At 49.2% G+C, this 24,887-nt stretch overlaps 1 protein-coding gene and 1 long non-coding RNA gene across 2 annotated transcripts in view; one reads left to right on the forward strand and one right to left on the reverse strand.

The window, feature by feature from the left end:
* Positions 1–24,887, reverse strand: part of LOC138467595 (potassium/sodium hyperpolarization-activated cyclic nucleotide-gated channel 4-like) — a 2,558,748-nt gene that overhangs the window by 1,920,662 nt on the left and 613,199 nt on the right. The gene's annotated exons all lie outside the window — the stretch shown is intronic.
* Positions 15,868–24,367, forward strand: LOC138468493 (uncharacterized). The gene is made up of 3 exons (XR_011268279.1): positions 15,868–16,088; positions 21,945–22,071; positions 23,935–24,367. It is a non-coding gene; the product is annotated as an uncharacterized lncRNA (long non-coding RNA).

Genomic DNA, 24,887 nt, shown 5'->3' on the forward strand with positions numbered 1-24,887 from the left:
AATGTCTGCTACTATGGTTCCTGATTCTTTTTCACTCCACTCCCCCTCCTCCTCACCTGTGGTTTGTGTGTGGAAGAGGACCCCTCTTCCAAAACAAACTACTCCAGGGGAAAAAGCTGTTAGGCATAAAAAAACCCTATCCAGGCTGAGGCTGCGGTGCTCCCAAAAAGCTGTAGACACTTGATGATGCTGGCGATGGATGGCCAGGGATGACAGTGCAAAGCCGGAATGCACCTGGGTAATACCCAAAGAAGCACTAGTAACTAAGTCTGGAAAAAGCACTAGGAAAAGCAGGAGCAGAAAGGGGAGCTGGGGTGAAAAGGATAGAAACCAGAGAATACTGCCGTAAGCTGCACTGGGAAAGGGGAAAAAGAAAAAGGATGGAAAAAATAAGGGAGGCACTGGGAAGCAGGGGAAACCACTGAGGAAGCAGAAGAAAGGGGGTGTCAGCACGAGAGAAAACTAGTAGCGTACCAACCCGAAAGCCTAACGCGAGTAGGTTGCAACGCGTTGGCTTCCGGGTTGGTGTGACAGAAAAGGCTTCCGACAGCGGCAAGCCGCGGAAAGACTAGACCGTCACTGCAAGATGCGCGAAAGCGTGACGGGGAAGCTTAATGGCCACCAAAGCACCACCGACTCCACACACGCCAGTTTCCGCAGCGTGTGACAGCCACATAGAGTATACACCAGAATAGACTATGGGCCTCATTACGAGTTTGGAGGCAGCCATGGAGCTATTAGCTCCATGGCTGCCTCCAAACCGGGCTCCATTACCGGGTTCCTGCAATGGGGACTTACCGGGATATTCCGACATAGGAGGACCTGGTAAATCCTCCTTGCAGGAACCATTCCCCATTCCCATTTAAGCCCCCTATGGATCAATGGGAATGGGGAGGGAGGTAACAACGGGCACATTACAAGTGTCCCGTTGTTACCTCACTCTTCCCCTCGCGGGACCCGGAAAAGAAGTCTGGTTTTACCAGAAGTCTGATCCGAGTCCCGCAAAGGGAACCTCGTAATCAGCCCTGACGGAATGAAGGGGGCTGGTCCCGTACCAGCCCCCTTCATTCCGTCAGCGCAAGGGTCATAATGAGGCCCTATATGTATAAAGGAGGGGAAGGCAGATCTGAATTTACGGAGTCAGAGTATCTAGATAGAATACTGTTGGATCACTCGCCACTGGTGGCAAGATGGAAAGTGTCTGGTCCAAGACCGGCCATTCCCACGTGGAAATTGAGGAGCGAAACGCTGCAGGATACTGCGGGCCTCATTACGACGTGCGCGGTAAGAGATTACCGGCACCGGTGGTGCCGGTAATCCCTTACCGCCCTACTACGAGTTCCCTTTGCGGGTCCTCCCTTAACGCCTGGTTTTACCAGGCGTTAAGGACGGGACCCGCAAAGGGACTTTGGAGCTAATAACGGTACCGCAATTTGCGGTACCGTTATTAGCGCCTTCCCCATTCCCATTGAGCCCTATGGGGGCTCAAATGGGAATGGGGAAGGGCCCTGGTGAATGGGGAATTACCGCCCCCGCCAACCTTGGAATGGGGCGGTAATAGCTCCATTCACCAGGGCGGAGTCGGTAAGGATTTGGAGGCAGACATGGCGCTAATAGCGCCATGGTTACCTCCAGACACGTAATGAGGCCCTGCATTTGCTGAGCATGTCAGAAAAAAGCACTGTGGAATACATTAAAGCAAATGAGGGGAGTGTACAAAAAGTGGCCGCAGTCTGGGAAGCAAAAAAAGTAGTTATCAGGGAGTGATGATAGCGGAATCGGGAGGGGTACAGAAGGTCCTGATGAGGGAATTAGGGAAGACAGAGGGGGAATTGAAGAGGCGGGAGGGGGAGGCCTTGACAAGTAAGGAACATCTGGATGAGATGATTGCGCTAAAGCAAACAGGCCTAGCACATGGGATAGGCTTGGGAAGAGTAATTATGCAAAGCATCTGCAGAGGAGTCACGCGCAAGGTGATAAGCCGGGGAGGACACTAGCGTGGCTGTGTAAGCGTGAGACCGCCAGGTTTCCAATTTGCTCAATCAGGAACACAGAGATGGAGGAAGTGCGTATACGCAGCAGGGGATAAATGAGGTGTTCTCTGAACATTACAAGGCATTATATGCAGCCCCCCTGGGCGGCACTGAGGAGGACATACAAGATGTTCTCGGCCAGATAAACTTACCCAAATTATATGGTCCACAAGCGGAGTCACTGGAGCCACTCATAACACCGGAAGAGGTGGTGGCCACTATTAGATCCCTGCCGACAGGGAAGGCACCGGGAACGGACGGGCTTCCTAGTGAGTTTTATAAGGCATATGTTGATATATTGGCGCCACTGTTGGCCAAGGTGTACAACGAGTCGTTTGCGGACAACATCCTGCACAGAACCATGAGAGAGGCCCTGATAGTGCCACTGCTCAAACCAGATAAAGTCGGCACAAACTGCATATCCTATAGGCCTCTGTCCCTACTAAACCAGGATAGCAAGATCCTCACAGCTATCTTGGCAAGTAGACTCCAGCGGGTAATATACACACTGATCCACCCAGATCAGACAGGCTATGTGCCCGTTAGAAACATCTCAGAGAACCTAAGACGGCTTCACCATGTGATTTACAGCATGGCGTTTAGGGCCTCACAAGGCGCAGTCGCCTCTTTCGACGCTACAAAGGCCATGATTCAGTGCACTGGGACTGGTTCTATGCCACGATGACAAAGATGGGGATTGTCCCGCTGTTTATGAGATGAGTGCGCTTGATATACACAGAACCAATGGCCATGGTCAAGACGGGAAGTATGTACTCAGTGGCATGGCAGCTATACAGAGGCATTAGACAGTGGTGCCCCACTGTCCTCAATGGTATATATTTTGGCAGCAGAGCCCATGGCAGCATACCTGAGGCAGGAATATGGGGATGTGTGCTTAGACATAGATGGAGTAGGACACGTGATATCTATGTACGTAGATGACGTGGTGCTATATGTGAGAGATCCTGAGGTGAATCTGCCATACATATTGGAGGTGCTGGACAACTCTAGCAAGTTCACAGGTATTAAAATAAACAAGAAGAAATCATGTTTGTTCCAACTGGCGGCCGCCACAAAGAGGGAGGAAGGGGACTTGTCAGATCTCCCCCTGCCCTGGAGCAGGACCATCTTTAGATACCTGGGTATTAACATGCATCAGGACCCCTCCAGAGAGCATGAAGATAACACAGCATGTGCCAAGGCTGGATTAGTTGCGTCCATAGGGTTGTGGGGTAAACTGCCCCTGTCAATGATGGGGAGGGTAGCATTGTTAAAAATGGTGGCACTACCATGACTTATGCACTGCTTTGGAAATGTCCCATACGACATCCTGGGCCGTTTCTTTCGGGAACTGGAGAAGTTGTGTAGGGAGTTCCTGTGGCAAGACAGGCAGAATAGGGTAGAACCTGAATACACTACAAAGGCCGTAAGACCAGGGAGGATTTGAATCCTCAATGACAAGAAGCACTTTGGATTAAGGCGCTATATAAATAACACATCATTATCATTATCATTAAGGGTACCAAACTTCGAGCTGTATTTCCTAGCGTGCCAACTACAGCACGTGGTGAAATGGATGGCCGACTAACCCACGATAGAGGCGGCATTGCTGCAGCCCGCACTGCGGCGAAGACACCCGAGAGACCTCCTGTGGGCTCCCGCCAAGGAGCAGCATGAGAGCCACTACATGGTGAAACTGGGCATCCGAATCTGGCACAGGGCCTGTAGGGTCATGGGGATAGCGGACCCGCTCTCTCCGTAGACACTGATAGTGGCTGTTCTGGGAGGTAGGGAGGGTGACAGGACCATGATAGAATCAAGGTGGGAGATGTGCGGAGTGGCCACGATGGGCGACCCGCGGAACGAGGGAGGTTGGAAAACATTTGAGGAGTTGAGAGAGGAGGCTGGGATACAAGCGGGAAAGTCCTTGTTGCATAATACGGTTCTGGGGGTGCTACGCAGAAGATGGCCAAATGTCACGCAAGGGGATATTGAAAATTAGGATATTGAGATGTTGCTCAGAGTGGCAGAAGGCGGACACACTGTGTCCAGAATCTATGAGATCTTGGTAAGCTGCACCTCACAGGCTGAACCGAATTTTAAGAGTAAATGGGAGTAGGAATTGGGGAAGACTTTCGAGGAGAAAGAGTGGGGAGAAATAAAGCGATATCACAAGAAGGTATCACCACATTTAAAGGAGCTAGGAAGCAAGTGTACACCAAATGCAGGGCGGAGGGGGCCGGTCTCATGCACATTTTCTGGGGATGTCTGGTTGTACAGGGGTTCTGGGAGAAGATAGCAGTCAAGGCGGGCCAAGGAGACATTGATCTAGATGTAAAGACACCAGAATCCTGCATGATGGGGCGGTATAAGAAAAATGCATAAGACAAACCACTAAACAAACTCAAAGACCTGATGTGTATATTGACTAAGCTTAGCATAGCCATGGGGTGGAAGGATACGAGTGAACCGAGTGTGAACAGATGGTGGAAGGAATTGGAAAAGTGGTGCATAGCGGAAACAGGGGTGTGGGAGAAGGAACTCAAAATGCAAAATACAGAGATGGGAACAGACATACAAAGATGAATACCGCTAATGGTAACACTGTTTGAAAATGTAGGAGAGAAGGAGGGCATACAGCAAATGGAGGATGTAGATGCAGTAATTGTAATTGATTGACTAGCTAACGTGAAGGCTGCGCGGGGGGGTGTTATGTAGCAGTAGTAATTGGAATTGATAGGTATATATGTTTAAGTAAATGTTGTACATTATACTAGAGCTTGTTGCTCTGTGTGGTTGTTATTGTTATGACATACAAAACTTAATTAAAAAAAGTAAAACATTTTTTGCCATTGGTGCATTTTTGCTACACTTATTTTCAACCTGAGCGCCTCCAGAAAGTGTGTGTAAGACACAGCTGTTTCTGTGGTAGGTATCCCATTGTTTACTGACTCGCCCTTTGGGTATGACAGGTGATTTATTGGCCTATACTGTGCTGGATCTTTTTTGAGTACTAACACCAGTGGTCAGCATATGTACGTGCTAAAAGGCATTTTCACCCAAGGTCCACCAATCCTCCCTAGTTTCAATTCCTTTTGTATTTTTTGTTTAAATAGCAAGGGGTTTTCTCTTGCTGATTTTAGGTTTGTCTTAGACTCTCAATAATGTATAAAGATGGTACTCACAGAAGTGGGTGTCTTTCTCCTTTGGCTTCTCGGTTCGTCCTTGTGGTATAGAAGTTGTGGTGTGCCTCCCAGAAGGTGCTGAAGAGACCAATGATTGGGCTCCAAGCGCCTCGTGGGCGACACCCTCGGGTAACCCTCCTGGGAATAAAACCCGATGATGTTTCAGGGATCCTCCAATGTAGGCAATCAGGTGTGGTAAGGCTGCAGTTTAATGTCCTTTGATCTTGTGCTGTGAATAGAAGAGTCCAGCTGACAGACGTTATCTTGTAACAAGGAGCCGCGTAGCCTAATACCATGAGACTGGGAAAGTAGTTGCACGGCATTGAAGGAGATGTTGAATTTCAACTTGGAGATGGAATCCGGGAATTAATGTTCAAGCAGGACGCTTAACGGGGCAAAACGGCACCCGGAGCGAAGGTAGAGCAATCGTGCACGAAGAATACTCCGCGGGGCTGCACGAAGCCCAGAGCGGAGGCTCAGCAACAGGAGGCTCAACGGGGCTGGAGGCTCCCAGTGAGGTCGGAGAGCGGAAAGGAAGGAAGCGGCTGAGGAAGGGAACAGCCACGGGAAAGGAGGGGAAGAAAAGGAGGATATAACGGAGGAAAGAAAGGAAAGACCGTAGTCAGAAATATGGAGACGGAAAAGGTTTGCAATAAGTAAGAGCGAGAGCTGCTAAGGTGCTGCACAGGATGTGGAGCGAGTAGCGACGCACCTACCTGCATCATAACAATACAGATATAGCGTTTGGCGTGAGGAGGTCGCCATCTTGAGATAAACTAGACCCACTCTTAGAAGTGGAATAAACTGAACCAAATAGGCGCCATCTTGGTTTCTGTTGCATGTAGTATGGATGGTGTACTTTCCATGTTCTCCAGTATGATCGCTGGGTTTTCCTAACAGTATGCCAGTATTATTCTGGACCCTTGTCCTTTATAAGGGATAGTAAAACCTACTTTTATTGCCTGGCTTACTTCTTTGTCGGGATAGGCCTCTAATAGGTTCACAAATTTGTTTATTTTAATGGCCGTCTTGCCCGGGGTTGCATTTCGTTTGTCAGTGGTAACTTCTCCCTTGTAGCTTTCATGGCTCTTCTCTCTTTGTGATTTTGTTGGGTAGTCTAGTACACCCATTGCTGCTGTGTTCCCCCCACACTTGGTGCATGCATGTTTATACCTGCATTCTTGCCCCCATGAACCATATCCCTTTTCAAACTTCCAACATGTGACATTGTTTTTAGCAGTATTATATGGTTTGCTCGTATTCTGGCTGCGGCTATTTGACCTAGCCACCCATGGCTGTTTCTTGCAAAAGGGCTGCTCTCCCATATTCCTTTGTTCTGAGTTGGTGCTTTCCCCACAGTTATTCTGTGGGTTGTTTGTTTGTGCAGTGCTTGTCTGTACAGCATGGTGATTTTGTTTTCAAAACTTCATGTATACATATGCTTGCCTGTACTTCATCCCATTCTATCTCTGGGTGAGCTGCCATGGCCCTTCTGAACTGGTCATCATAAGTGAGCCATGCATCTCCTTCAAATGTTTCCCTTACTTGCCAAAATTTATCTTGGTAGGCAAAAAGCGTCCTGCCCTCATTGGGGAATTTTTCCAAAATGACTGTACCCATGATGTTGAATGCTTTGCCCCAGTTGTCATAATTCTGCACTACCTGTGATTTTCTGGCTAGGTTTTTCTCTTCTATCTTCTCTGGATCCCTAAAAACATCATACCCCTTTTGTTCTGCCTCTAACAATGAAAATATTTCAAGGAATTCTTTTATCCATATTTTCTCTTTGGCTACCTGATCGATATTTCAGGCTAATGATCTTTTTTTTTTGATTATTTGACAACTATTGTTGCCTGTTTGATGTCACACTGTGAGCTCATTTTACAGCTTCCTTCCTTACTTACATCAAGTCTTTTCTTTTTTTTGTCAAAATCTTTTTATTGAAATATTGATTAAACATTAAATTCATCAAATGTCATTAGAAGTGGTAACACAGTTAATCTCAAAAGCTATGAATCATCAATTGAGGCTGGTATCTTTTGCAATTCATCAGTTCTATCGATTTCGGCAGCGTTTGTGAGGAGATTGTATGCCTCTGCAATTATAACAACAGTTAATTTCTCAAACCAACATCAACATTTCATTTTAACATCTTTGTAATTCATCACGTATATAAAGTTTCATAAGCATCCTCTGGGAATAGGCTAGGGTGCTTACCAGCTAGTAGTAGTCTAAATTAAGGAAAGCAGGGGGGAACAAAACGGAAGGATAAAAAAAATTAAAAAAATAATCCCACCAAAGTTACAGACAGTTCATCGTGAAGCCCTGTGAGGGGCTGTGTCTCTCTCATTACCAGATGCCCATTTGATGGTTACTTTCCCAGTTCTAGTGGTGGGTCAGGGCTGGCAAAGGTACTTGATCAATCTCGTTTGGAAAAACATATGTTCTTTTTCTGCAACGTGATCTAGGAATGGGCCCCATATGTTTGTGAATTTGGGTGTCTGACCTTCTATTGCAGCTGTAAATTTGTCCACTCCCAGAAGCTTACCCATCAGTATGCTATATGTGGGCCCTCTATTTCCTTCCAAAAGCGTGCTCGTGTAAGGTGGGCCGCCATAAGTAGTTGAGTGATCAGGCGGGCGGTAGGGCCAGAGCGTGGGTAGGATCCATCGTCTGGTGAGTCGCCTAATAGCATTACTAATGGGTCCATGGGGAGAAGGATTCCACATATGTCTTTGATATTTTACCTAATCTCTAGCCAGTAAGTTTGAATGACCAGACAGTGCCACCGCAGGTGACCCAGGTCTCCCTTCGCCTTGCAGCCGTGCCAACACGTATCCGGATATTCCGGCTTTATTGCGTGTAGTCTCTGCGGTGAGAAATACCAACGGTAACAAATCTTGAGTGCACATTCCTTCACAGACGTGCATCTAGAGGACTTATGTGCTCTGTCCCAGATTCTTTGCCATGCTTCTGGGGGTATCTCAATTCCTAGTTCTCTCCCCCATGCCATCATATACGGGAGTTTCTCGTCTTCTGGGACGTTTTCTAGGAGGCGATAGCAACTTGTTACTCTATGTGAGCGTTGGCCTTCCGCAGCCGTCAGCTCTAGGCCTGAGGGGGGTCTAGTGGCAGCTTTCTTGGTGGTCGGGTTGGTAGTCCAATGCCGTAATTGTATGTATCTAAACCTCTCGGTCTCGGGGAGATTAAACTTTTCTCTGCATTGGGCAAAGGTCAGTGAGAGATTATCATTATAGAGCTCTTGCACTCTCAGGGGTCCTTCTCTTGACCAATTTCGGTAGGAGTTAACCTGAAGCCCTGGGGTAAAGCCCCGGGTTCTGTGTAAATTGGGAGAGGGGTCCTAATCCTGAGGAGATTCCCCTTAGTTTATACTGTCTATCCCAACAACGTAGGGTTGCGCTCGTGGTTGGGAGGAGGGGCTTCTGGGAGGTACGCACTTCGCGCGGGAGGAAGGGAAGTTAAGAGAGGGGCGCTCCAGAAAACAGTTGTTCAATGTCCTGCCACTTGGGGGGGTCGGCTAGGTTGGTCCAGCTCAATATGGGGGCAATTTGGGTTGCCCGGTAGTATTTTAATATGGATGGGAGTCCGAGGCCTCCCAGCTGCCTGCCCCGAGTGAGGATCTTGCGCTGAATTCTGGGCGTTTTCTGCTGCCAAATGAAACGGCGTATCTCTTTCTGTAGGTTTAGTAGGTCTCGCTCTGAGATGAACACTGGGAGCGCCTGCAGCGTGTAAAGAAGCCTCGGGAGCAAGGTAATTTTGACTGCGCTTATGCACCCTAACCATGGTATCTCTTGAAGGGCCCATTTCTGTAAAGATTCTTTGGCGTCTTTTAGTAGAAGGGGAATGTTGGCTTTCCGTAGGCCTGGATAGGTCGGGGTCAGGTACACCCCAAGGTAGGTAATTTTGGAGCTTTCCCATCTGAGGGAGTAGGTGTTATGTAACGCTTTTAACACGTGTGGTGGTTAAGATAAATTCAGTCCTGTCGATTTTGTCATGTTTATCGTGAATCCCGATATCACCGCAAATTGGTCAAGCAGATCCATAAGCGGGGGGACTGAAGCTTGGGCGTCCCTCAGGAAACAGAGCACATCATCTGCATAAAGTGCGACTTTGTGACATTGGTCCTCTACCTCAAAACCCTGGATGTCAGGGTGGTGGCGATGTGTTGTGCCAGGGGTTCCATAGCTAGCGCAAATAGCAGTGGCGATAGGGGACACCCTTGTCTGGTTCCCCTGCTGGGGGGTATCTGGGGTGTCCACTGAGAGTTGACTCGTATTCGGGTGGAGGGGATCCGGAAGTTTGATAGTACCAGTTAAGAAAATTGTGGGCCAAACCCAATGCTCCTCAGTACCAATTGCAAGTATTCCCAGGACATGCTATCAAATGCTCTATGGGCATCTAAAGATAATAGGGATAGAGGACCTGGAACTGATGGAGACAGGGCTATCAGGTCAATCGCTCTATGGATGTTGTCATGGGCAGATCAACCCTGGATAAAACTGGTTTGGTCCCTATCTATTAGTGTGGGTAAAATCTCCCCCAATCACCGCCCTATGATCTTGCTATATAACTTAGATTCTGTAGTGAGCAGGGCTATGGGCCGGTAAAATGAACATTCTGCTGGGTCCTTCCCTGGCTTCAGGATTAGGGTTGTGTTCGATTCTGCCATGGACTGTGTAAGAGTTCCTGTTTCCCAACATACATTGAATAATTTCGTGAGATGTGGTGCAAAGTCTTTACAGAAGGTTTTGTAAAACTTATTTGTGAAGCCATCTGGGCCCGGAGCCTTGCCAATAAGGAGTGATTTTATAGCTGATTCCACTTCCTCAGGGGATATTGGATCTTCTAAGGGTTCCTGAAGGGCTTGTGGCAGTTGTGGTAGGGTTGCCATGGTTATAAAGTTTGATAGTACCAGTTTAGAAAATTGTGGGCCAAACCCAATGCTCCTCAGTACCAATTGCAAGTATTCCCAGGACATGCTATCAAATGCTCTATAGGCATCTAAAGATAATAGGGATATAGGACCTGGAACTGATGGGGACAGGGCTATCAGGTCAATCGCTCTACGGATGTTGTCATGGGCAGATCAACCCTGGACACAACCGGTTTGGTCCCTATCTATTAGTGTGGGTAAAATCTCCCCCAATCACCGCCCTATGATCTTGCTATATAACTTAGCTTCTGTAGTGAGCAGGGCTATGGGCCGATAAAATAAACATTCTGCTGGGTCCTTCCCTGGCTTCAGGATTAGGGTTGTGTTCGATTCTGCCATGGACTGTGTAAGAGTTCCTGTTTCCCAACATACATTGAATAATTTTGTGAGATGTGGTGTGAGGTCTTTACAGAAGGTTTTGTAAAAAACGTATTTGTGAAGCCATCTGGGCCCGGAGCCTTGCCAATAGGGGGTGATTTTATAGCGGATTCCACTTCCTCAGGGGATATTGGATCTTCTAAGGGTTCCTGAAGGGCTTGTGGCAGTTGTGGTAGGGTTGCCATGTTTATAAAATCTTTAGTGGATTGTGAGTCTCCTCTATGGGGGATTCATGTTCCCTGAAGAATTCCTCAACAATAAGGCATTGCCCCTCTTCAGAGTTGGTGCCCTTGCATTGTTTATCCCGCAAGTGGTCTATCCTATTCTGTCGTGTCTGTTTCCCTAGCTTGGCCGCTAGCAGTCTATTAGCCTTGTTTCCTTTGGTATAAATAAATTGTTTGGTGCGCATCATGCAATAGGCCGCCTTCCCCATATGGTGTGCCTCGAGTGCTTTTTTCGCCATACGCAAGTCCCTTAATGAGCGCCGTGAGGGTTTCTTTTTATGTGTTTCCTCTAGTCTACGGGCTTCTCCCTCTAGTTGCTCCTGGAGTAATCTCCTAGCCTTTCTTTGTTGTGCTGCTTGCTCAATGAAGTGCCCCCTGAGCACCACCTTACTTGCGTCCCCGACCGTGCCCCAGCTCACATCGTCAGTGCCGTTCTCATTGAAATATAGGTCTATGGATTCTCTAATATGGGCACAGATCACTGGGTCCTCTAGGAGGAAGTCGTTTAGCTTCCAGGTAGGTCTTGTGTGTGGGGTAATTCGGGGGGAGCTATAGTTAATAGAACTGGGGCATGGTCTGCGAGCGCCTCAGGGAGTATATCTATTTCCTCCACCTCATGGATGAGCGGATCTGATATAAAAAAACATATCCAGTCTGGAAAAACCCCCATGAACAGCTAAAAAGTAGGTATAGTCCCTCTCATCTTGATGACAGTATCGCCACACTTCAATCAGGGAGTGTTTAGCAGGGAGGTAAGGGCTCTGAAATTATTCCTGCCATTTAGTGTGGGCGGGAGCGTCTTGTCAACTAAAGGGTTAACGACCGCATTAAAGTCCCGGCTCATGATCACTTCCCCCTCTGCATGTTCGAATAGTGCTTTCGACAATTTCATAAAAAACAGATCTTGTCTAGCGTTGGGGCATATATAGAGACCAGTGTGATTTTGCGACCATTCAGCATGGCATTAACCAACAGAAACCTCCCTTCCTCGTCTCGTACCACCCCTACAGTTTTAAGGGAAATCCCCCTCCGCACCAGGATGGCAACCCCTTGTTTCTTCAGGCCACTTGAGGCAAAGACCTTAGTGGGGTCAAGGTTGTTGTTAAGGCGGAATTCATCTGTCGGCCGCAAATGAGTCTCCTGAAGGAATAGAAATGATGCGTCCAAGGACCCTAATCTATCGGAGAGTGCTTTCCGTTTCAAGGGGGAGTTCAGGCCCTGCACGTTAAGGGAAATACATCTATAACTCGGGGTTGCCATTTTCCAGTCGCATGGGTTTTTGCTTCACATAGGTTCGCCCAGGAGGGCCAAGGGCAAGGCATCTGGTCAGGAAGTTCACTGCAGTGTAACCTGTATGAGGTCTGTGGTGAGAGAGGTAATAACGCCAACTTAAAGGCTTCGGATTAAACTCAAAAAGATAATCAAAGTGAAAACAGACAGAACAAAATAACAAAGTTATTTCCATCTCGGAATGTACTATTCCCACACCCAGAGTTAACTTTAACCAAGTGTGGAGTAAGTCGGGCTCCATCCACTCAGTCGCCCAATCCGATTATCATGTGGAAATTTCAAATGCCCCTAGGTACAGCTAAGCCAAGCATACCGTGACAGTAGGGAGCTGTGTAATTTACAAATTTGTGTTTGGACCATCCAGTTTCTCCTCGGTCTCTCGGCCCGAGGTTGAAGATAGGGTGCCCCTGGGTGTGTCCCCAGGGAGGGAGGAAAAAGACATCTTCAGAGGTCCAAGAACCTCAGTTGGCCACATGGGATCTATTTTGACCAAGAGGCATCAGTGGTAGAGATCCCCGGGGTGACTGTGTCCTCCCAGAACAGGACTTTAAATTAATTGCGGTTAGGTCAGGTGACAGCCCTGTCTTCCTGCTCTCCCGGTTCCAGGGCAGCCGTCTCCTCAGGGATAGTGGTTGTTTTCTCTAGGCCAAGTCCCTGACGCGAATTCGTCACGGATTGGTGTCGCCGTCCGGTTTTTGGCAGGGGGTGTGAAGTAGGCCCCTCTATATTCTGAGCATATGGATTCAGCTCGCCATTATCCGGCGCCTTCGACATCAAGGATCTCGCTTCTTCTTCAGAGGAAATTGTGTAGTGTTGGTTTTGGAAGTCAAAGATCATCTTACAGGGGAATCACCAGCGATAGCAGACTTTCTGGGTTCTCAGCCAGGAGGTTACCTTCTGTAGGCGCCGTCTGCATGCTAAAGTGTAGGGGGCCAAGTTCTTGAAAAGTTGAACATTCGTGCCTTGAAATTGTATAGAATTCGAATTCCTGGCTGCCGCCATAATCGCTTCTTTCTGGAGAAAAAAGTGTACTCGAGTGAGCACATCTGGTACCATGTTCCTTTTAAGTTGGGCAGAAGTGGGTTCTATCTAGTTGTAGTTCTTCTTTTGGCAAGAGGTCAAGAAGGGATCTGTGTCTCCACATATTCGGTTAGACCTTGATCGGGGATCTGACGGGGAACCCCTCGAAGGCGTACATTATTCCGTCTCAACCTGTTTTCCAGGTCAGCCTGCTTTGCCCATATGTCTTCTAACTGTTCCTCAATGATCTTCACCCTTTCTGCTAGGGCCTCATTGTTATGGGATTGTTCACATCCTGTGTTTTCCAGGTCATTGACCCTGGATTCTATCCCTCTGAGGTGGGAAGTAAGGTCTGCAAGGGACTGGGCCAAAGAGTCTTTGAGGTCTTGATCTCTTCTTTAATCTCTTGGGTAATGTCTTGTTTGAAGGATCTGAGCATTCGCTCCAATTCCTCCTTGGACATTGCCATGCTTTGGGGCAGGCTTGAAGGTGGGACTGGGTGAATCTCGGCCGTAACCATGCGTGTGGGGAGTGGGTCCACAGGTTGTGGCGCCAGGTAGGCCTGTAAGTCGTGTCCCTTCTTTTTTACCCCTGTTTTGGGCATCCCTTGGGGTGGTTGCTGAGATCCTTTACCCCTAACCCCAATGCAGCTGGGGGAGCATGGGACGCCAGAGCGCAGGACCAGCTTCTGGTGTTTTGGTGTAGAGTAAGCAGATAGGGCAAAAGGTCTCTCTCCACGTTCTGCAGGAGTTTTATTTTGGGCCGCTGGGAGGTTTCGGAGTTCCCTCGGAGTGTTGCAGTGTCAATATAGTTCGTTCAATGGAAGATGGGGTCTCGACTTCCCTCCCCGAGGCGATGTTGCACTCACCAGAGTTCAGTAATTCAGCTCCCGGTAGATTTACAGCTCGTGGGTATTAGGCATGAAGTGGGGGTCGGGACCTCTCTCTCATGGTCCCCCAGCACCACTCTGTCAGGCTCTGGCCCTGGGGGCAAGGATTCAGGTGTCCCTGTGCCCTCATCAGGGCAGGCGTTCTTCAGGGCTCACTGCTTATTATGCGCCGCTCCGAGCGGGCCCCCATGGGCAGGACCGTGCAGCGGACCCCAGCAGAGCAGACCCACCACTTGGTCCGGTACCCCCGAGGCTCCGCAGCTCTATTCCTCAGTGTTTTCGCCGTTTCAGTAGGCGGGCTGATCCGCCGGTTCCTCATGGAACAAGGGTTGTTATGTGCGCCACCCCGAGCGGGTCCCCAAGGGCAGCGCCATGCCACAGAGCCCGGGAGACCCGTATCTCTAACCCGCTCTGGCTCGCCTGAGGCCCCGGAGTCTTGGAGCTCCAGTCCTGGCCACTTCACTAGGAGGACCGCCCGGCTTCCAGGTAGGCCAGCAAGCGGTCCCCATCCGCGATGCTGCCCCTCCCCTTCTGCTAGTTCCTCCGCCAGAGGGCTCCCCTGGTCCCGTCAGGCTGCTGCGTTTTCATGAGGATCTCGGCGGGGGCAGTGCGAAGCCTTGGCTGCGTTGTGTCCCCAAGTGCTCGGGATGGGAGCGCTCCGGTGTACGGGTGACAGAGTCCGCGGCTCCTTCGCTCAGGGCTCGCCTCGGATGGCGCGCACCGCCATTTTCTTCCTGTTGCCGCCAGAGTTCGTGTTCCATAAGCGAATAACGAGCTTCGTGGGATGCGGTTCTGTTCCCAAATTTTGCCGCTGCATCAGATGGGTGAAATCAGGCCGGAATTTTCCATCTTAAGGCGTTAAAGTTGTGTTGCTTCGGCACCTTGAAGAGGAGCTCAAGGGAAGCACAGCCGCATGGCGTGCTGCCTAGCCACGCCCTCGGCTAATGATCTTTTAAACCTGTTCTGCATTTCCTTCTCTATTTCTTTAATTATAGTTGGAATTAATGATTAGGTGATCCCTGGGCTCCTGTCCAGAGCATCTTGTTGGCAGTCTCGCGATTAGTGGTACCTGTTTGTATTGTCTGTGTTTATTACTGTGGGTGCTGTCGGAATGTTCCCATTTATGGCTGGTCCACCATTCGTGTTGCTTCCGGTGTCAGTGTGGTCCCCACTTATGCTTGCAGATGCCCAATCATGGGTGACCTGTTCTGCTCTGGCTGCCCTATGTCACATCCCTGTTTCTCCACTAGCTCTGTCATCATTTTTTCAAGTTTGTAAAATTTAGCATTTACAATGACTTCTTGTTGTGCCATGTATTTACTTGCAAAACTTTCCACAAATGCAGTCATATAAGTTTAATTTTTACCTTTCTTGTTCTTTTCCAGCCTTTCTGTGTCTGCCTCTTCTGCTGGGGTTGGTTTCTCTCCTTTTTTTGTCTTTTTCTTTGGTGGCTCACTTATGACCAGCTGCACGTTGTCCTCCTCCTCATCCGAGTCATCCCCCACCCTCTTGTGCACCCAGGTCCAGCCATATATTTTCTCTGCTGCTGCAGCTGTCGCCCATCCCACTAGCTTGCTTCCTCTTTCTGCTGCAGTTGGTGCTTTTCCTGTTGTGCTGCTCTTCTTAGTTAAATTCGCCATTCCGCTGTTCTTTTCGTCTTTAGCAATTCTATTTTATTTTGCTTCAATAGTTTCCCTCTCAATTGCTTTCTGTGGCTTGGCTCGCCATTCCCCAGCATTGTCCACGTGACTTCCTTTAATAATTTCCTTCTAAATTGGGTAAACCTTTTTAAGCCCCGGTTTAATTTGGGCCTCCATGGCTAGTCTGTACGTAGGTTTTTTCACTTCAACGCATACTTGAGGTTTATACAAGACACGCCCCGTTGATCTCGTGTGACCACAAACATCAGTCTTATCTAAAACTGACTTGATTATGTTTTCCGGCGGCTGCTCAGTCAGCTGGGGCGGTTCCCTAGCAACCTCGGCTGGGCTCATAGCGCTTCTGCTTTGTTGACCGCCAGATGAAAACCTCCTGCAAACTGCAGTCTCCTCGTCCCGAAGTGCTCCGAGGACTTCACAGCTTCTCTCTGAAGCGGATCCCATCTGCTCGACTCCGGTAAGTGAAAGTGTGCGCGAGCTTAGCTCCAGCGACACTGAAATAGAAACCTTCTCTTTTGCTAATGTAGGCACTGGAGCAGGGTGAAGCTCACGGCCCCCTTTCTTGGCTTCGCTGAAACCTTTTCCTTAGTTTCTTTTGCTGATGCAGGCACATGGAGCAGGGTGAAGCTCCCAGCCCCCCTTCTTAGCCTTGCTGAAAAACCTTCTCTTTAGCTTCTTTCGCTGATGTAGGCATCAGTGCCGAGGTAAACTTACAGCACTCCTTCACTCTGCTGCTTTTGAAACTGGCGTAAAATGAAAGCTCCCGGCGAGCCCGCACACAAAGTGCCAGAAACGTAAAGTGTTGACTGGAGAAAGACAAAGCTCACGGCATAAGCAGGTCAATGTAAAGAAGAAAGTCTTCTACATATGCAAATGACAGATGGTGCTCCTTCCGGAGTACCAAAGAGAACCGGTTTCATTCTTCCAGTTCTCTCCTTATAGTTGCTTTTCCATGCCTGCAGGCATGTCTGCTTCCAGGGGCTTCCTGCCCCTCTGTCCGGCTGGCTCTGATGGCCATTCACAAGTAGGTGTGGCCTTTGTCCTACCTTCCTGCCTTACAGCTTGTACCTGGCAGCTCCTCCATTGTTGCTAACCCCCTGTGGTGTGGTAAGTGTTTGGGAGGGGTGGTGTGGCAGGGGAAGCAGCTCCAGGCTGCCTCATTTCTTACTGAAAGGGCTGCCTGATGCACCCTTGCATGTTGTAACTTCTCCCTTGCCCTGGCCCCCCGGATTATTCTCATGTGCCCGCGAGCTCCATTGGTGCCCAATTCCGCTGCACTTGGCCAGCACTGCTTGCATGGAATCCGCTCAGCTCCCCAGTCTCTTCTTTCGGTTCCTCTCACAGATTAACAAGCGGGCACCCTGCGGTACAAACTATGGCTATGGCTCTGCAGAGCCTTGTCACGTAAGCGCCAACTATCAGAGGCTGACCGGCCCCCGTAGGGGGCGCTAGAGGGACAGCCTACATAGCGGGCTGTCCCCTCTGGCCACCCCCTTCCGGGGGTTGGTCTACCCTCTACTCTTCCTCCTTCTAGGCGGAGGAGGCGTCCCCAGGGACCGGGCTTCCGGTCGGGTTTCGCTGGTGACGCTTATAAGGGCGGGAGCTGCGGGCAATCAGTCTCTTAGCCCAGCAGCTCCCGCCGTGTGATGATACATTGGTGAGTATCAGGGGCGCTTCGGCGCCTGAAGATTGGGGGGGCCTGCTCGCTGGCCTCCGTGCTAGCTCGAGCGGGCCCGGAGTATGTTATCCTTGATTGAGTACTACCGACCATGCCAGTAATGGTGGCGCGTTTCGCATATTCTGGGGCCTATTTGTTTGATCTGTATTTCATGATAGAAGGTTGCTTCCACGGTTTAGTATATTTGTCTTGGTCGACGCACCACGCGTCACGAGCTTCCGGTGGCAGGGGAAAACGGTCCAAGAGTTTTTTGCATGCACGTTTACTGGTGGGCAGAAGCACTTAAGCTTTGTGGCCGCTGTGCCAAGGAAGTTGCTGAGGCTTCCAACGTTTCCCTTGCGGTATACAGTTTAAGATTTTACAGGACTGCAATCGGATGTATGCATGCGTGATTTAATGTTGAAATCAGGAACGCGCTACGGTCCCGGCCGTAAGAGTATCTCGGGGCCTCAGGCTCACAAAGTCTGCTTTTGGCAGAGCATGTGAAAGTTTTCAGTGGTACATTGGTGTTGTATTGCGTGCAATGAATGTGTTGGAGGGCCGCTGAGCCACGAGGAAATGGCCGAGGATCTTTGCTTGCGCGGTTACTCGTTGGGCAATGTCAGATAATTTTGGTGGGCGCCGTGCAAAAATGGAGGATGGGACTTTCAGGCTTGCAACGTTGCTCCCGCGGCAGACCGCACAGTGAGGTACATGCTGGCAATTTTTGTGGCACGATGCGTTCGCGTTCATTTAATGGTTGCTCATGAACACGCTACGGCCGCCGTGCCGAAACAGCATCTGGGGCATTTAGGCTTGCAATGTTTTTATGGCGGCAGAGCGCGAAAACTTTTGTTTAGGTTACAATTTAAAAGTGTAATGAAGGGGAATGCTTTCTGTTAGTCATGATTATGTTCTACCGCATTTACCCTATTGTTGCCTGCATCAATCGGTGTGGCTCCTACTGGGAAAACATTACGGTTTCCTCTTAAATATGAGCCGCTAGAAAGTAGCAAAAGTTAAACTCTACAACCAGCGTGCGAACGGTATCCGGCAGACATTAGGCATCAAGTGGGGCCGACTAGCACGAATCGGTAAACTACTAACCAAAGCGCCCGTAGTGACTCAGTGTCTTAGTAGTAAGTAAGCACTACACAAGGTTCCTCGCACACTATTGCACGTCTCCAATTGATCTTTCATTGGCAATATGTAGAACTGTGCGCACCCGCGAAATGTTCCGCACCCTCGCACATTAAAAACGTATACTGTGTATCGTGTGCCTCCGACTGTTGTCGGGGGAGAGGGGGGTTGTGTGACGAACCATTTTGGTGCCTCGGCTGGGGGCTGTACCGCGTGGGGCCTTCTTTGATGACTGTAATGTATGCGTTGTGCCTCAGAAGGCTGTTACTTACGTTAATATGCAGGCACGCTTTGCATTCTGGGATATGTAGTTTTTGTTTAAACTTCAGGATTGTGGGCCTAGAGCGCCCAGCAAGTTATGCTTTCAACTCGCTAGGTTAGCTGCTTGCCGTCCCGGTCCCACAGCTGCTGGTGAACTCGGTGAACCAGCATGTTCCATTTTAACGCACGGCATACATTCCTGGGGTTTGCTGGTGCGGTGCCACAAGGGGAATGGTTGTGTTACTTTCGCAGTAAGGAACTGTTTGATATTATGCTGCATTCCGTAAGGAGAGGTGGCATGTTTTGATAAGGAAGCTTTACTGGATTAGGGTTTGTCATGTTGTGCCTCCTCTCATTAGTCTGGTCGCGATTAATTTGCGAAATGTTGACTATGCTGCGCAATTGCCAATTATGCCCACCACCCCCTTTCCAACAATGCAATGGAATACTTTCTATCAGGTGGGCATAGATACCGTGTCTGCCCGTAGATTGCCCGTTCACATTGTAGTGCTTCATCATCGGTGTGGCTCGAACTGGTATCACCGTAGGGCGGCTACTTAAAGGTGGGGGTTCAAGCCTGCAAAGTTTGAAAAGATTTATTGGGATGCTGATGTTAACGTGCTTTGTCGTGTTTGGGATTTGGGTTAGAAGATTATTACACGTACTGAATGGTGTTATAGTTTTGTGTTTTTGCATGGGCACACGTTTGGCTGGTAGAAAGTGCTTGATGAGGTACAATAAGGGGCCTCTAGCAACGTTCTGACTTCAGGTACTTTAGCATGACGGCACGCCACTCTTTTGTTTGGAAAACAATTTTAGAATTGGGCAAGGGGACAAGCACCATGCATCGGTATATTTCAACCACGCCGTAAGGGTGAATGGTTGATTTCATGCCCCCATGCTGCATCGACTAGAGACACCGAGTTCCAATGTGAAGTTACTGAGTTCCAGAAGAAGGTGTCCTAGCTGCTCATTACAGGCACATCGTCCCAAAACGCAGGGAGTGCAATGTCAGGTCCGTGATTTAACAAACTTGTGGGCATCCCACAGTTTATTTCCCTTGGTCGCATGTTTTCCCGTGTGAGGAGTGGGTGGTAGCTTGTGGGGAAGGTAGGTGTGGTGGTCAATGGGTTCCTTCCCCCTCGTACACGCGGCTTGTGGGGCCTCAGCCGGGAAGAAGGTGCGTGGCCACAGCTTGTGTTGGGGGGAATTACACCTGTATGGTTAAATTGTCTTTTTGGCACAGGGCTCGCTTAGTGGCCCTTGCTACTCACGTTCTTCTTTATTGTTCAATACAGGCACCAATTTTAAGAAAACATTGCCCATTCCAGCATGTTGTTCATGGTTTCTGTGCCGTGCGTTTCTGTGCATATTTTGATGCTTTGTGTTCAGAACAGGTGTTCTTGTTTTGAACTATGATGCAGTGCGGTTGCTTAGTTGGCTAAAGCGCCTGCCTAATAAACAGGAGATCCTGAGTTCGATCTCAGCAGCGCCTGCTCTTTAGCCCGAGTGGTTTGAGCGTGTGCCGCAGGTTTCAATTCGGCATGTACTGTGAATTATGATAGGTCGTTCATGTCCTCGGCGCAGCACAATTTTCTTTGACTATGATACAATATTTCCAGAATGGTTGTATTTACGGGGCATCACATGCTCGATGGTTTGTGACCCGGGTTGAACAGGCTCCCACTAATGACAAGGCTATTAAAGTGCAGCGCGCAATTAAGGTATATGGGTTTCTTTGTGTGGTTGAGCCACACAGCAAGTGACATTGTGTCTCTTTCTGGGTCTGCCATGGGCGTGTTTTTAAGGTCCTGAACGATACAAGTGGTAGTCTCATCACTACTGTAGCGGGATGTGGCTTGTTTACGGCCTGGGCGATCTCCAAGGTGTGCTCTTGCTTTGTTTCACACTGCTCCAAGTAGTGCCTTCTCCCCACATGGGCAATGGTGGGGCAAGCTAGCTTATCTTTTCTTCCTTCACTTTTACTTTTGGCCAGAGCCTCGGCTTTCAAACAAAATGGAAGTTGATCTTGAAATGTAAGATTGGACGGATGGATCTCGTTGCTGCCGCCATGCAACATATGTTCAAGGTTGAAGATCAGAGAACTTTTTGTGGCTAATACTGTTTCAGGCCTAAAAGGCTAAAATACGTTTCAGGAACTAAAAACCGCCCCCGTATGTCATAGAATTGAGGGTAGGGGTGTGTGGCTGCCTTGCTACGGGCTTACAATTTTACTTTGGTGACTTTGGCTGGCCGCTGAGCGTCAAGGTATTATGGCTGAGCAATAACTTTAGGCAGGCCGGTCGCCTGACTGGCCAGCTGTTGGGATTAAACAAGGATGGCGTTATGGGCTCATAAAGGGGGTTGCATACCGTAATTAACACACTACTTTGGCGAACAAATTGACGATTTGAAAATTATACGGGGGTTTATCGATACCAAAAGGACACACTTGTACAGTGCGCCACTGTATACATTGTGTAGCATCTAATTGGGAGTGAATGGTAAATACGGTACCCAGTGCATTATCTTGAATTACCTATGCCATGGGTCTTTTGGTCACTGTAAACAGTGGTGAATTCTGCACTGCTTTAAATCATGCAGCCCGGTGCACTGGCGTGCTATATCTCATTTCAGTGTCTTCAAGTAATGCCAGGCAGAATGGTATCATTTAGGAGCTCGCTCCAATATCAGGGAAATTGTAATGGCTAGACTTAATGAAATCACTAGACCAGAGTATTCAGCTGAGTCGAGCGACAGGCATTTGTACATAGGTGTATATAGTATGTAGGCCCTGCCCATTGCAACCTGGGGTTAAGGGACTTGGAGATGGGTCCTCTCTCCTCGACGTTGGTTTTTTCAACTATAGTGTTGGGGGGGATCGCTGAGCCACAGCATGTAAGGTAGGTTGTTGTAACATTTGACCTTCATGTATGAGGGGAGGGTGGAAATGTAGTGTCCTCAGGTTAAGCCAGGCAGATAGTTGGCATCAGTAAGCAGCTGGCTCCAATACCGGGCTAAATGGTAATGGTCGGACTTAATTAAGTCACTAGGCCAGAGATTCAGTTGAGTCGATCGACCAGTTGCGAATGCTGACTGGACCGGCATTCCAACATAGGCATAGCATGGCGGCTCTGCCCATAGAATCCTGATGTTGAATGTACGAGGGGTCCTTTTCTCCTCAATGTTGCTAGCTGGGGACACCGAGCTGCATATTAAATGTGTGTTTAACAACTTGAGTATTTATTATCACAGATATTCGAGATAATCGAGGAGGTCAAGGACCACATCTGTCTGGCCCCTGCAAGATGGCCAGGAGCGCCACACAATGATACGGGCGGCTTGGTAAGCAGTGGGACACTCCCACAAGGGACATGCCATGGTAAGAATTGATGGTGGCTTGCGTTCCCTGACAATTTTAAACTCTGGTTTATGTGCAAGTTAAGGGTCTGGCCATTTTCACCGCACTGGGACCTGGTAAGGTTCGGTAAGCTGGGGACTTCCCACAATGTACATTTATATCTGAAAACTGGACAATGGAATAAGCCATGGGATAAGTGAAAGGGTAGCTTCTGTGCAAGTAAAAGGGCATGGCCAGGAACGTCCCATAACTGCCCCATTGGGAAAGGCAGTGGTAAGACTTCTAGCGATGGTACATGTCACTTGCAATCGGTAAGGCCGGAGGATGCCGCAGGTGTACTAATAATGGAAATTACAGAGGTGCCATTTGAGCTTTGGGACTAACAGACCTGGACACTGTGCCAGGGTCTGGTGGGCCACATTGGTCTTCAGCGATACCAGTGACGATGTAGGCTTGGGCCACCGGGTACCAATGACTAGTTAGTCCTGGCCCACCGGCAAGTGTTATGGGGCACCTATCGTGCCAGCACGGATCTCCAGAGGTGACTGAGTGAAATCAGGTCAATGGGTGGGGCCCATTACTGCCCCAGTTAGAGGCCCCCCTCCCATAGTATGGGGGGATTCACAACAAAGTGATCTTTGGACTCAAAGTAAGAGCATGTGCAACCCGCAGGCAGCCAGGCACTTCTGCGGCCTGGACTGATCTCCAAGTGTCACCTAGGGGTAATGATGGTACAGCTTTAGGATACAGCAGTCTCGGGACTGGTTGACATGGAAGTTGGGATGAATTAGATGAAAGGTTTAAGGTGTGAGTAAAGGTGGTAGGGCACAGTTAGGACAAAAGGAGCAAAGATATGGGGGCATTGTGGGCAGCGAAAGCCACCCCCAAAGCGTGGTGGAGTATCGGGGCGGTCCTAGCCAATGAGGGACGTTCACGCTGCAGCTTCGGCGGCAGCGGCTCAGGTTGGCCAGGCTCGAGCCAAATCCTTCGACGGGCACTGACTTCCCTTAGGGCTCTAGGCCAGCAACCTCCTTATCAGTGCCCCTAAGTGTTCTACTGGTAGTAACCGGTGTTCTCCTGGTAGTAACCAGAAGCGTTGTCAGCTTGTGCCAGTGGCATATATGGGACAGTGTCCTACTGGTAGTAACCAGTGTTCTCCTGGTAGTAACCAGAAGCGTTGTCAGCTTGTGCCGTGGCATATATGGGACAGTGTCCTATGGTAGTAACCAGTATTCTCCTGGTAGTAACTGACTGTATGTAAGATGTGGCTGGGACCGTCCCAAGTTTATTGTTTGCTCCAAATAAACCTGTGACCTTCTATATTCCAAAGAACCTTACAAAAGTTGTCGGTGGTTATTTCAGCATGTGTGTGTGTTATACTGGCTACAGGAGGTGGGGGTGTCCAATGGGGATCTCCCCGCTAAGAGGCTGACCGGCCCCGGTAGGGGGCGCTAGAGGGACAGCAACATAGCAGGCTGTCTCCTCTGGCCACCCCCTTCCGGGGTTGGTCTACCCTCTACTCTTCCTCCTTCTAGGCGGAGGAGGCGTCCTCAGGGACCGGGCTTATGGTCGGGTTTCGCTGGTGACGCTTAGAAGGGCGGGAGCTGCGGGCAATCAGTCTCTTAGCCCAGCAGCTCCCGCCGTGTGATGATACCCACCCACACCAGATATGAGTAAAAGTCAGGGTGCGCTATGATAAAAGGTCAGAGGACATGGGAGTTTGGCATAAAGCGGTGCAGATCTTCTTAAAGTAAATGGTTGGTAGGATCAGGGTGAGGCGTTCGTATCACCCAAGTATTCAGGTAGAAATCATGATAAACTATGTAAAGTGATAAGATAATTGTGTTGTGTGAATTGTTCCTAATTTTCTTCTTTTTGTTACAGGCGGAGTATCGGGGCGGTCCTAGCCAATGAGGGACGTTCACGCTGCAGCTTCGGCGGCAGCGGCTCAGGTTGGCTGGGCTCGAGCCAAATCCTTCGACGGGCACTGACTTCCCTTAGGGCTCTAGGCCAGCAACCTCCTTATCAGTGCCCCTAAGTGTCCTACTGGTAGTAACCGGTGTTCTCCTGGTAGTAACCAGAAGCGTTGTCAGCTTGTGCCAGTGGAATATATGGGACAGTGTCCTACTGGTAGTAACCAGTGTTCTCCTGGTAGTAACCAGAAGCGTTGTCAGCTTGTGCCGTGGCATATAAGGGACAGTGTCCTACTGGTAGTAACCAGTATTCTCCTGGTAGTAACTGACTGTATGTAAAATGTGGCTGGGACCGTCCCAAGTTTATTGTTTGCTCCAAATAAACCTGTGACCTTCTATATTCCAAAGAACCTTACAAAAGTTGTCGGTGGTTATTTCAGCATGTGTGTGTGTTATACTGGCTACAGGAGGTGGGGGTGTCCAATGGGGATCTCCCCGCTATGACTCTGGCAATCCGGTGCCTGCACCCCTCATAATCCTCAATCAGCACCAGTCCGTGTGTGCCAGCTTCACACACTAGCTGCCTCATGCCTGTTCTGAGGGCAGCGTCGGAAACAGCAATGAAAAGCTCCAACCCTCCCGTGCTTGCACCCAAGTAGGTTACAGGTACTCCGGGGCTAAGGATTTCAGCTGGATTTAAATGGCTGGCCCTAGGTACGATGGAGCTCAAGGAGAGGCGGCTATGTTGGTCGGCTCTCTAAAGCCACCACCGTAAAATGGAACATTTCAATCTTTATTTCAGAAGCTGGTTGGGCACAGTGCGATCTCTGTTCCTAATGAGGATTTGTGGCGCTAGGGTTTGGGTACGTTCATCTTTTCTACTCTTACTTCGTGTGTTCTAAGAAAGGCAGTTAAAGCAGAAAG

Source organism: Ambystoma mexicanum, chromosome 4q (assembly GCF_040938575.1).
Source record: "Ambystoma mexicanum isolate Mex_15411 chromosome 4q, UKY_AmexF1_1, whole genome shotgun sequence".
NCBI classification, from domain to species: domain Eukaryota; kingdom Metazoa; phylum Chordata; class Amphibia; order Caudata; family Ambystomatidae; genus Ambystoma; species Ambystoma mexicanum.